This window comes from Microcebus murinus, chromosome 3 (assembly GCF_040939455.1).
Source record: "Microcebus murinus isolate Inina chromosome 3, M.murinus_Inina_mat1.0, whole genome shotgun sequence".
NCBI lineage: Eukaryota > Metazoa > Chordata > Mammalia > Primates > Cheirogaleidae > Microcebus > Microcebus murinus.
Window position 1 is genome coordinate 39714793 of NC_134106.1, and position 13537 is coordinate 39728329.

The 13537-nt window shown below is 45.9% G+C and overlaps 1 long non-coding RNA gene across 1 annotated transcript; it reads left to right on the forward strand.

Moving 5' to 3' along the window:
• Nucleotides 1-656: 656 nt before the first annotated feature.
• LOC142870036 (uncharacterized) lies at nt 657-6081 on the forward strand. Its single transcript, XR_012918556.1, has 3 exons — nt 657-901; nt 2183-2340; nt 5997-6081. It is a non-coding gene; the product is annotated as an uncharacterized LOC142870036 (long non-coding RNA).
• The last annotated feature ends 7456 nt before the right edge of the window (nt 6082-13537 follow it).

The following is a 13537-nucleotide window of genomic DNA, read 5'->3' on the forward strand; positions in this document are numbered from 1 at the left end:
GAAGCTGGAGCAAAGGCCGGCAGGGGCCCTGGGGCAGGCTCTGCGGTCAGGAGCACAAAATTTAGCCTCTCTGTTTCTTCACCTGTAAAACGTTACAACCCCTTTTAAATCATGTTGCTCCATCCCATCCAATCCACAAATGTTGTCTGAATGCCTCCCCTGTGGGTGGAACTGTGCTGGGGGCGATGTCTACTTGCTGCTGAGCCTTTATAGGAATGAGAGGAGTGTAAAACAATCAAATATAAACAATAACGATCCTTGCAGATTCAATCCTCACTTTCTCCCCAGATAAGTCTCCACCACTTTCACCTGAGGTTGGGAAACACAGTCAAACCTTGGGCCCTCTGCCCCTCTTTCAGAGGTGCCCGGGAGAGGGACTGTTTAGAGATGGCCGTTGCTAGGACAACGGAAACCAAACACCGGCAGAGGTGTCACAATTTCTGAGGATGTGGTGAGTGAAGCGTGCGCCTGATGACCAACCCCATGACTGTCAGAGGCACTTTTCCAGCTACTTTATGGAATCTTTGTTCTCAGAAAATCCTTTGTTGTGAAATGTGTTCCCATCCAGAAAGGAAGTGAGGGTCAGTCAGCAGTGCACCCCCAACCCCCACTGTGTGCGCATGCCCATGAGGGGACACACACACACACACACACACACACACACACACACACACACACACACAGCTGTGGAATAGCATCTGTTTCTAAAGGATTCATCTTCGTTCACTCCTGGCTTAGAGTTGGTTCATGAAGGCTGTTTCCTGGGGATTTCCACCTGCATTGCGAGGAGCCCCAGCCCGCACCCACATGGAGGATGGAGACAGCTGTATTTCTTGCCAGACTTTCTCTGTGTGCCAAGAGGTAGACAAAGGGAGTCAGGAGACAATTTGTGTGACCCTGGGTGAGTCTCTTCACTTCTCTGAATAAAAACATAGCAACAGAGGCATTTTGCAATTTGTGTTCTTAAGAGAAAATTTAGGACAAATTACCAAAGCATGCAGAATATACATTTGTAACTGACATCATTATTATTATTATTTTGCTTTTAGCTCAAGATTTATTCTTCCTGATCTAGCAGTTATTCAAATGAGCATTTTCTTTTAGTAAATTCATTTGGCTTCGAGCTTTCCATCTATTAATATTACCATTCATTATAAATGTTTGAATGCAGAAATGCATTTGTATTTTTCCTATTAATCTTGGTTATCATGTATAGTTTAGTCTGAATTACAAACAATTCAAGCTCATAAAAGCTGTAAGTAGGATAAATTAGTAAAATTTATTTTGCAAATAAATAAGCTGTAAGAATCATCAAATATCACCAAAGATAAAATAAATCAGGGAGTCACATGTCATTCTCACAACTAGTTTGCCTCTGGTTTATTAATGAGAAATTCCATAATTACATTCCTAACTGGGCTGTTGTGAGGCTTCAATAAGAATATCAAGTTCTTGGTGCCCAGTAGGCATCTAATAAATGAGAGTTGTTATTTATATGTTTATACCCTGAAAAACCAACACACCTACAAAGATACACAGCTATGTATACACACACACACACACATACTCTTCTGGCCCTTTTACAGAGATTCCAACTCTAGTGGAGACAAATGGGTGCTCTCTTCAGAGTCTGAGCATGAAAGTTGAATATCTATTCTTTGCTTTTTGGAGCATGGGTCATCTGAATATAGTAAATATTCCTGAGAGCCTCTTTTTTTTTTTGAGACACAGTCTCACTTTGTTGCCCAGGCTAGAATGAGTGCCGTGGCGTCAGCCTAGCTCACAGCAACCTCAAACTCCTGGGCTCAAGCAATCCTGCTGCCTCAGCCTCCCAAGTAGCTGGGACTGTAGGCATGCACCACCATGCCCGGCTAATTTTTTCTATATATATTAGTTGGCCAATTAATTTCTTTCTATTTATAGTAGAGACGGGGTCTCACTCTTGCTCAGGTTGGTTTCAAACTCCTGAACTCAAACGATCTGCCCACCTTGGCCTCCCAGAGAGCTAGGATTACAGGTGTGAGCCACCGCACCCGGCCCTGAGAGCCTCTTTAAGCCCAGCCCTGGCTAGGTGAGCCCCTGAATTCACATTTCCAGGCTAACTGGGGAAACAAAACTATTAAGTATGAAAAACAACCCAAGACTGCATCTAAGTAAATAATAACTGTATTCTGTGGTATAGGAGCAGTTTGGACTTCATGACCCATCTGGAATAGTCTATGGGCCTATGACTACAAGTGCTGTGCAGAGAAGCTTTTTGGAAGAGATTGTCCTCCTGCTGGCCTTGGAGGATGAGAGAAGGCATTCATGGAGTGGGAAGTGATTTGAAGGACAGAAGAAGTAAGCTTCCTCTAGGATAGGTGAACCAGGGGTTTTATAGTGCCATAAAAAAATGACATCTTGGATTTGTCCTGCACAACTTTGGACACACAAATTTGGACCCTGAGTGTCTTGTGGTATTGTGCCTACCACCAAGTACCAACACTGTCCTTTTTCCTCCCATCATGCACACCTTAACTAAGGAGTTACTTAAATTGGAAGGTTTGTATGTTACAGATAACCCTGGCTACAAGAATTTTCAAGAGCAAACAAGAGAGTAGTTTCTAGTTTGTTGTGCCTTCTACTTTCTTTTCCTCCTCTGTCCTAGTCCAATACTTCTGGTCTCTTCCTCCTCTTAGAAACAAGAGCTTGGTTAAAGTAAGGGTTCTGTGTTCTGTCATCTACATGGTAGAGTGAGTCATGGCCAGGCAACATGTGTATTGCCTCTCCAAGGAGTGAAAACATAGTTTCTAGTTTGTTGTGCCTTCTACTTTCTTTTCCTCCTCTGTCCTAGTCCAATACTTCTGGTCTCTTCCTCCTCTTAGAAACAAGAGCTTGGTTAAAGTAAGGGTTCTGTGTTCTGTCATCTACATGGTAGAGTGAGTCATGGCCAGGCAACATGTGTATTGCCTCTCCAAGGAGTGAAAACATATGACCGTAAAGTACACAAATCTGACCTGTACAGCTTGAAAAATCTTTATGTAGGTACACTCATGCAACCACCCCTAGAGTAAGAGTGAGAACACTTCCAGCTCTCTCACAGGGGCATGTGCATTTAAACCATACTTCGAAACAGTATGGTTATTTGTAATGTAGGAAAGACATTTTAGATTGGGAGATAAGTGGGAGGATGGGAGGAGATTTGTAAGGATAAGACATCAATTAGCTGATTTGTTGATTTATAGAACCATCTTGTATAGTGTGTCCACTGTGTTCCCTCATCTACATGCAAGGTTGGCCCTAGAACTGGTACCACGACCTTCAGGCTCTCTCAACCCTTCCTCTTCTGTCTAGCCTCACCACCGCTGTCCAGATGACAGACTCATGCTCTCCCTCTTACACTGATGCTACAGCGAACTGGTCTCATTGCCTCCAGTTACTTCAGTTATTTTTTAATATTATGAACCTAACCACATACTTCTCTATAAAAGCCTCTTTGTGGTTCTCCACTGGCTACGGCCCAAGTCCTGGCTCCTCTCTGTGGTACACCTGGGCAGGACCCTCTTCTCTAGTCCTGTCTGCTGCCTCTGCTCACACAACTGATTCACCAGTCACACCCTCTCATTTCTTTTCCCCAAATAGAATGTGTGCTTATGAGCATGGCTTCTCACATGCTGTTCCCTAGGCCTGGGATGCCTTTCCTCTCATTCTCCCCAGAACTTCCATTAAACGTTGGAGCCACCCTGAATTGCTCTCCTTCCCTCACACCCCACATCCAGTCTGCCAGAAAGTCCAGATGGGTTTCCATATACCTCTTTCAGAATATACCCAGAATCTGCTACAGCTCACTGCCTCCACTCCCACTAATCTCTGAGAGCATCCTCTCTCACCGGGATCACTGTAAGAGCTTCCTGCGCGGCCCTCCTCCTGCTCATGCTGCCCCATACTTCATATTCTGCTCTCAACACAGCAGCCAGAGTCGCCTTCTTGAAACACAAGTCAGATCGTGCCATAGCTCTGCTCAGTCCCTCCATGGTGGTAGGCAGGGGTGCTCCCACTGGTCAGTGAGAGCCGATCTTGCTCATCCCTTCCCTGCTCTATGTTCAGTGATGTCAAAACAGGCCATGGCAAGAGTGTTTACACCATAGAAATTGGCAAATGCTACAAACCAGGGAGTTCTTTGTTTTGTTTTGCTTTGTTTGAGGCCCAGTTTACCAGCACGGCAATGCTCCAGTGGTGACCTATTTCTCTTGGAGCGAAAGCCCACAAAGCCTTTATTTTATAACTGCCCATGAGGCCCTCTGTAACCTGACCTCTTCTCCTGCTTCCCTCCCCTCTGCTCCAGCCACACTGGCCTCCTTGCTGTTTCTCAAAGGCCAGCAAACTCTCACCTCAGGGACTTTTGCCCTGGCTACTCCCTGTCCCTGGAACACTTCCCCCAGATAACGGGCACTGTGGGATCTGCTTATTCCTCCTCTTCCTATAAGTTCTTGCTCAAACGTCCTCATCTTCTAAACCGGGCTAACTGACCATGAGTTCTAACCCCCTCAACTCTCCTGGCCCCTTACACTGGCCTGTTTTCCTCACAGCATTCTAATCTACTGTAGAATGCACTACTTTATTATGTTTATTATTTATGCTGTGTCCCCAACCCCTAGAATGCCAGCTCCAGGAGGGCGGGGATTTGGGCCCGCCCTCTTGCCTGCTGTGGCCCGGTGCCTATACCAGTGCCTGGCACAAGTCACCCACTGGCGTCTGTTAACGAACACATGAATGCATAAATGAACGGTAGCCGGATTTAATTCTCACATTGGTTGATCCCTTTTCTCCCCCTGGAGGGCCCCTCTGGTGACGGCTGTGCTGGGCGGGCCTACAGCAGGGGCTGTGGGGAGATATCCCAGAGGGAGCGGGCGCCCAGCGGGCGAGGACGAAGGCGCTCCGGTTATTATCTGCTCCTATCATGCTCTCCCACTTTCTCTCCGCAGCCCTTACTCCTGCCTTTCATAAGCTCCGATCTCCCTTGACCCCGGGCGAGGGTCAGCTTCCCACACAGGGAAAGGAGACAGCTGGCTCTGGTGTGATGCGAGGGGCTTCGGGAAGGTTCTCTGTTCTCAAATACTCTCTTTGCCCCCGTGCCACTTTCCTTGAGGTCTCCTCGCAACGGCCTCCGAGACCTGGTTCACCACCTGGGGTTGTGATGAAGAAGTAGAGGAAGTGTTTTCTATTTTTCAACAAAGTTTCATGGAAAGACTGGAGTTCCGATGTAGCTTGGAGTCTAGTGGGGGAGTCAGAGCATGGGCTGACGGTTCGTGGCAGAAGCTTTGAAGGACACGCTCAGATGTTGGAAGGGCCCCCGACAGGGGCCGGCAGCTGGGACTGGGGAGGCCCGGCCCGGCGATGCCCGGCGATGCCACCCTAGCGGGCACAGGCCCGGGCGCAGGACGCCGCCGAGGGGCAGGGGCTGTCGGTGCAGGCCGTGCTGGCTACCAGGACGTCTGTTCCTTGCCCAGAAGGAGCCATGGGACCCTCACCTCCCCAGGGTTTTCGTGAGCAGGAAGTAGCGCTGCAGCCTACAGGGGGAGAGAAGTCCCTCCCTTGCTCACCGGCTCCCTCGGCCCGGGTCCCCGTGGCCTTGCTGCAGAGGGCCCCGGCTGGAACCCAGCCCACACTCAGTGCGCGGCCGGAAGGAGCCAGAGGGCCCAGGGATGGCGAGGAGGACCAGCTCCCGGGCCTGCGGCGCACGTGGCCGATCAGGGTGGGCCGCGTCTGTGGGGTCTCCCCACCCTGGAGGTCTGTCCCCGTGAGGCCCGGCTCTGCCCGCCAGCCTACCCAGGCCAGACAAGGGGCTGCGCCCCGCGGAGGGAGGGTGAGTCGTCTCCCTTCCCGGCCATCAAGTGAGGAGGAAGGGTGCACACCCTCGCTCTCAGCCCCCGGGGAGCACAGGGCGCCCCAACACGCCCCGCAGAAGGACTTAGTAATTTTCCAGTTACTAATTTGCCTTACCTGTTCTGTTCAAGCAGGCTAATTGTTTCCTCAAAAAGACTCAGGTATCGTGGGATGAGGTCACCAGAGACGTGCCTAAACAATTACAAATACTGGGCTCGGCGCTTCAAAAGACAGGTGAGTAGTTACTCAGACTGCGGGTCTGATTTTATCTTTCCCGAGCAGCCGCGGAGCAAATTCAGGGAGGGCGCGCCCCCTGGTGGCGACGCGGGATCACAGCAGGCGCAAAGCCCCAGTCGGGGAAGCGGCGCCTCTGGGTAGGAGAATGGAGCAGAATTGGGTTCGCAGCGGTGCACGTTCACGGTTACTTCTCAATAAACATTTGTTGATTGAAATACAGAATAAAAGTGATTCGTGTAATCCATTAGTCATTAAGGTCTTGGAATGCGTAGATTTTAATAAAAAGTGAACAATCAGCCAAGGTAGAAAAAAGAGCAGGGAGAGCTGATCTCTGGTCTGATAAGAAAAAAGAACATTAGTCGGCGAGCTTCCATATACGTTCTGCTTTGATACTGTGGGTATTATATTGTCTCCTTGTTTACCTACGGCAGCCAATTTTTTATCGTGGAAATTTTCAAATATACACAAAAGAGTAAAATAAACGATCAACCCCCGTATACCCACCACCCAGGTTCTGGAGTATCAAGCTTTTGTCCCTCTCACTTTATATACACCTTTCTATTTATTTATTTGAGACAGAGTCTGGCTCTGTTGCCCTGGCTAGAGTGCCCTGGCATCATCTTAGCTCACAGCAACCTCAAACTCCTGGGCTCAAGCAATCCTCCTGCCTCAGCCTCCCGAGTAGCTGGGATTACAGGCACGCGCCACCATGCCCGGATAATTTTTTCTATATGTATATTTTTAGTTGTCCAGATAATTTCTTTCTATTTTTAGTAGAGACAGGACCTTACTCTTGCTCTGGCTAGTCGCCAACTCCTGACCTTGAGCGATCCACCGCCTCAGCCTCCCAGAGTGCTAGGATTACAGGGATGAGCCATCGCGCCCCGCCCCTTTTTATTTTCTTATCTGTTCTTTTTCTCCCTGAAGTATTATAACCCAGACATTATGTGACTTTAGACATTTAGAAATGCAGTATGCATTTCTAAAAACTGGGAGCATTTTCTTATATAGCTAGATGCCATTATCACATCTAAAATTTCATAATTCCTTGGAGTCATCTAAATGCCCAAAGAGTCTACATTTAGGTTTTCTTGAAAACTTTTTGCAGTTGTTTGTGGATCCCGGAAGTCCACACATTATGTCTCATGTCTCTTGGGCCTCCCTTTCTCTTTCTCTCCCTCTCCCTTCCCCCTTCCCTCCCCTGCTCTTCCTCCCTCCTTCCCTCCCTCTCAATTGATGTATCTTTACTTACAGTGAAATGCAAGGTATGACACATACAGTTCAATGAGTTTTGACAGATGCATACATTTGGTAACCGACACGCTTACCAAGATAGTGAACATTTCTGTCACCTCAGAAAGTCACCTCCTGCGTCGTGGCAGTCAACTCCCTCCTCACCCCCAACCACTGCTCTGATTTCTTTCACCTTGCATAAGTTTTACCTATTCTAGAATTTTATATAAAATGAAAACATACAGTATGTACTTTTTGTGTATGGATTTTTGTGCTCAGGATGGTGCTCCTGAGGTCTATCCACGTTGTTGCCTGTTTCTTTTTATTGCTGAGTTGTATTCCAGGGCATGCATATATACCACAGTTTGCTTATGCACACTCCTCCTCCTGGACATCTGGATTGCTCCCAATTTAGGCTGTTATGAATAAAGCTGTTATTCATATTTTTGCATCCATCTTTTTGTGGATGTATGTTTTCTTTTCTCTTGGGTAAACACCCAGAGTAGAATAACTGGTCATAGTGTATGAGTATGTTTAGCTTGTGAGAAAAACCTTATGTCTCTTCTCCTCCCGTTTTTTCAGTAGTCTAGTAGTTCGACATTCTGCACATGTCCATCAACTTCCTTGTGGTGACACTGTTTTTTTTGAGACAGAGTCTCACTTTGTTGCCCAGGCTAGAGTGAGTGCCATGGCGTCAGCCTACCTCACAGTAACCTCAAACTCCTGGGCTCAAGCGATCCTGCTGCCTCAGCCTCCTGAGTAGCTGGGACTACAGGCATTCGCCACCATGCCCGGCTAATTTTTTCTATATATATTAGTTGGCCAATTAATTTCTTTCTATTTTTAGTAGAGATGGGTCTCGCTCTTGCTCAGGCTGGTTTTGAACTCCTGACCTTGAGCAATCTGCCCGCCTCGGCCTCCCAGAGTGCTAGGATTACAGGCATGAGCCACCGAGCCCGGCCAACACTTTTAATTTGTCTTTCTAATCCCAGGGTTCTTATAAACTGGAAGTTGAATCTAAAGCCTAGATGAAATTCAGTTTAAGCAATTCGGCAAGAATGACTCAGAAGTGGTGCTATATACTTCATTCTTTGTCTCATCGGAAAGCAAGTAAGTGGCTCGGTTGCCCGCTTGTAATTAAGACACTAAGACTGATCGGTAGGTCCAGAGGGTGGCCGCCTGATTTCCCCCATGTAAACTTCCATATTAACTCCTCATCTAATCGTTTCAGACAGTCTTTACTTTGAATCAATTTTTTGTTAGAAATTGCAAAATGGTGGTTTTAAAATTCTATTATCCTCCACATTTATTACCTGTAATTCTTCTATAAAGAAGCTTCCTTCATGAACTTTCCCTAATTGTTGTCATATAGGAAAGTCAGGGAACTTATGTAACTATTTGTCTTTAATTGCTAGTGAAAATTTTTAATCTGGCTTATTGATTGTAAGAAACTTGTTAAAGGCTAAGACAAGAAAAGCTCTCACAATAAAGTACTATTTAAAATGTAAATATTAGAACTCCCTCATCTTGCTTTAAGAAAGAGATGCCTAATATGGAAGAACATTGATATATTAATGGACTTGGATCAATGGGCTAAACATTAATAATTGTAATGATACTGTGGGAGGCCAAGGTGGGAGGATCACTTGAGCTCAGGTGTTTGAGACCAGCCTAAGCAAAAGCAAGACCTGGTCTCTACTAAAAATAGAAAACATTAGCCAGGCATGGTGGTGTGCACCTGTAGTCCCAGCTACTCGGGAGGCTGAGGCAGGAGGATCACTTCAGCCCAGGAGTTTGAGGCTGCAGTGAGCTATGATGATGCCACCGCACTCTAGTTGGGGCGACAGAGCAAGACTCTGTCTCCCAAAATTAAAAAAGTAATGATAATTACTAACATTTAGGGAACATTTCTTACTGATTTAAATTAACCAGTAATTAAATTGAAATAATTTTCACAATAACAGTTATAGAATAAAAGTTCTAGTCATTATAAAATCCAAAGAGTTTTAGTCAAGTTAGATTTAACTTTTCCCCTTAGAAAATAATCAATTTATTTCTTTATTCAGTTGAAATTTATTGAGCAATCATTTTATTGGGACAACAAAGATGAATTAGATCCAGACTCTGTGAGGCCTCAAGGGGCCTAGCAGATGAATTTTATTTTGGTGGTTCTTGGGACTTGCTCTGCACGGATGTTTGTGGTCTTTGTTGTGGTATTTACAAAGAACACCCTGAAATTGTTGTCAACACCCCAAGTTTATACATCACCTGTCCTATATGCAGGTGGCAAATATATAACCGGCTCTCGGATGGGGGCAGGGAGAAGGCCTGATCTGTAGCATTTGCCTATTTCTATGGCAAATACTCCCATTATGGCCCATTTCAAGCTACCAACATGATCTCACTGAATGCAGAGTTGCAAAGATATGTGTAGCTTACCATTATATAATATTTCCACCATATAATTACAATAGATGTAAATAACTTGATGAGCATAGATAATGGGCAAATATAGGGAACAGTGAAATAAAGAAGTGATGAGTTTTAAATATTTATTCTCTTTATAATTTAATTTTATTTAATTGTAAGTTAATATAATTTAATTTTTAATGATGACTGTATTTAACAAGTGGCTTTCACAGTTCCTGAAAATTTAACAGTCAGCGCTCACGAGCCAGTGTGAGCCTGCTCCAGCACACCACTGTTCACGGCCATTGCAGCGTTATAGGGCAGCCACTCCAACAGACAGCAGGCAGCTGGGGAGTCGGAACATCTGTCTGGGACTACACTCTGAGCCAAGATGGTCAATGGCCTTAGGACACAGTAGAAGAGAGGATCTGGGCACAGTCTTATGATTTATTTCCTTGTCTCACCTGGGGATTATTTAGTTTCCTATTACTGGTATAATACATTATCCCAAACTTAGTGGTTTAAAACAACACGAATTTATTATCTTACAGTTATAGAGGTCAGAAGTTGGAAAGGGTTCTCACTGGGCTAAAATTAACATGTCAGCAGGGTTATCAGTATTCCTTCTGGAAGCTCCAAGGGAGAATCCTTTTCCTTGCCTTTACTCACTTCTCCGCCCACATTCCTTGGCTTTTGGCCTCCTTCCTCCATCTTCAAAGTTAGCAGTGTTAGGCTCAGTCCTTTTAACACCACCATCTCTTTAGTTTTCTCTTTGGAGATCTGATTAGCAACCTTAATTCTATGTGCAAACTTAATTCCTGTTTGCCATGTAACCTAACACGTGTATAGATTCCAGCGACTAGAACGTGGATTCTATGGAGGCCATTATTCTTCCTAACACGAGGTGCTGATGGGTATCTGCAGCTGGCTCTCCACAGATTGTGCCCTGGGAGGTCCTTCTGGAGAAGGTTCTTAGAGCCCTTAGAGGTAAGATACAATGAGGATCCCATGAAAGCTGCTGATTTGCCTCTGGTAATCAGTAGATGGAAGTAAGTGTTATGAAGAAAATAAATAATAAGGCAGAGAGGGTGGGGGAGTATTTTAGTAGGTGGTAGGATTAGGTCTCTCTGAAGTGGTGATATGTGGGCTAAGGCCCGAGTGGTAAGAGGAAGGTAGTCATGCCAAGATCTGTGAAAGACCAGGCCAAGTATAATGAGCAATGGCACCATGGAAGAGCTAGTTGGAGTGGGGGTTTAACTCCCTTGGACCAAGCCAAATAAGTAAAAACAGTATGTTCACTATGCAAACTCAACTTTACATCTCCCACCTAGTTTTCTCTTCCAACCAGATCTCTCCTCCTAAAACCCTCCTACCTAGAAGTTGTAGGGTGCCACTAGGGAAAAACAAGTACAAATTTTCTGAAGATTGGTATGTTTGAGGAACAGAAAGAATGGCAGTGGAGGAGGTGAGGGGTGGTAGATTGCTGTAGTAATGGCACCCAGAGAATCACGCCTCCCTATGTCTATGCCCCTTTGCAATGGATGTTGCTGCTCTTTCTACCCCCTTGACTCTGCACTGGCCTTGTGACTTGCTTTATCAATTGAAAATGGCAGTGGTTCCAGAGCCTAGAATTTAAGAGGCCTTGACGCTTTGCTACCATGACCCTTTTTTTTTTTTTAAGACAGAGTCTTGCTTAATTGCCCAGGCTAGAGTGAGTGCCGTGGCGTCTGCCTAGCTCACAGCAACCTCAAACTCCTGGTCTCAAGCAATCCTCCTGCCTCAGCCTCCCTAGTAGCTGGGACTGCAGGCATGCACCACCATGCCCGGCTAATTTTTTCTGTATATATCAGATGGCCAATTAATTTCTTTCTATTTATAGAGACGGGGGTCTCACTCTTGCTCAGGGTGGTTTCGAACTCCTGACCTTGAGCAATCCACCCATCTCGGCCTCCCAGAGTGCTAGGATTACAGGCGTGAGCCACTGCGCCCAGCCCCATGACCCTTTTGAAACCCCACCATGCTGCAAGGCTCAGCCTAGCTTACTGGAAGATAAGTGGCCACAAGGAGAATAACTGAGGAGCCCAGACAACAGCCCACACCAATTGCCCATGTCAATGAGGCATTCAGACCTTCCAGCCACAGCTGTGCTATCAAGCTGACTGTAGCTGTATGAGTGATCTTAGGTGAGACCAGCAGAAAAACCTAATGACTGATGAGAAATAATAAAATATTGCTGTTTTAAGTCACTATCTTTTGGGGTGGTTTGTTATGCAGCCATAGATAACTATCATTTGAAGTGAAGAGGTTGTAGGAACCAGACCATGGAAAGGCTTGCCAGCCATGGTTAGGAATTCAGATTTTATTCTAAGTGCTCTGGGGAATCGTGAGAGTTTTAAGAAGAGTGATATGCCTTAAATGACCACTCTGGGTGAAATGTGGAGAAAGGATAGTAGCTGGACAAGAATGGAAGCAGAGAAACCAGTTGGGAGGCTTTTCCAGGCGTTCAGAACAAGATGTGATGGCAGTGGAGACAGAACAGCAAACAGATTTGGATGCTGCTAGTGTATTGGCTTGGGAAGGAAACAGTGAATAACAATCTTCTTCCTTGAAATTCAGGGCTATGCAAATACATACACTATGTATGTGGCAAGTCAGATTTTTTTTTCTGTGCTATTGTCCTTCCTTCCCTTGGTGGTGAGGGTGGTCTTTGACAAGTGAAAGTAAAGACACAGAGACTTGGCAGCCTTACAAGCACTGAAGTTATGCTTGGAGATGCAGTCAACATTAGCAAAAATTAAAAAAATAAATTAAAAATCAACTGCCTCCTAAGTGCTTTGCTCTGACAGGCAAGAGTCTACAGGGCTCATGGAAAGGACCACTGCTGCTATAGGGTGGGCCTCTAGAATGGAACCAGGGGCTTTGGGAAGGGGAGGCAGGAAGCCTGGGGCAAGGGGCAATGAAGGAAGGAGATGAGAGGAAGAGAGAGCAGGGAGAGAAGGCAAAACTGAAAACCTATCCAAGATGACCTCCACATGGGCAGAAATGCAATGGGAAAAACAAAGAAACACTGGCTTGTGGGAGTGTGATGTGATTACTTTCTTTCTGGCGATGGACTTCCCTGCACAGCTGTCCACATGCTGCAGGCACAACTCTGGGCTGTCTTGAAAGTATGTTTGTTCCCAGGCATCACTGAGTATAAGGGCTGAATCAGACGCAGACCTCACACTAAGGATCTTGCAGTTTAGTCTAGGGCACGTGACTCAAGATGGTACAATGGGCAATTATCAATGAAAGAAAATAAGTGTCAATAATGGTCTAGATTTTAAAAATGTTGAAGGACACCAGAGAAAGGATGACTGGGAGAAAGAGGCAGAGGTAATGTTTGAGGAGGATCTGTGGAGGTGACGGGGAGCAGGGAAGGCACTAAGAGTAAGGCAGAGGGTGTGCACTAAGACACAGAGGGGTGTTGGGGAAGTGGACTGAAAATCGGAACTCCTGAAGCAGAGTGTAGGAAAGTGGGATGAGGCCCAGAAATTCGATCTTTTCCTATGGAAATAGGAAGCTGTTTTTAATTTATGAAGCCAGTATCTGTGGCAGGAAGGAGGGTAAGCTGGAGTCAGGGAGAATGGTTAGAAGGCTGTTTTTCAGCAGACCTGTACCCTTAGGTGAGGGCTCATGATTGGTGCCATTGTCCAAAAGACCACCAGGATGGCTAAATAGCAGAAAGGAGGGCTTTAGTGGCAATATCAGTTTACAAGCTGGGAAGAGAAAGTCTCCAGTGCAGACCGAAGGT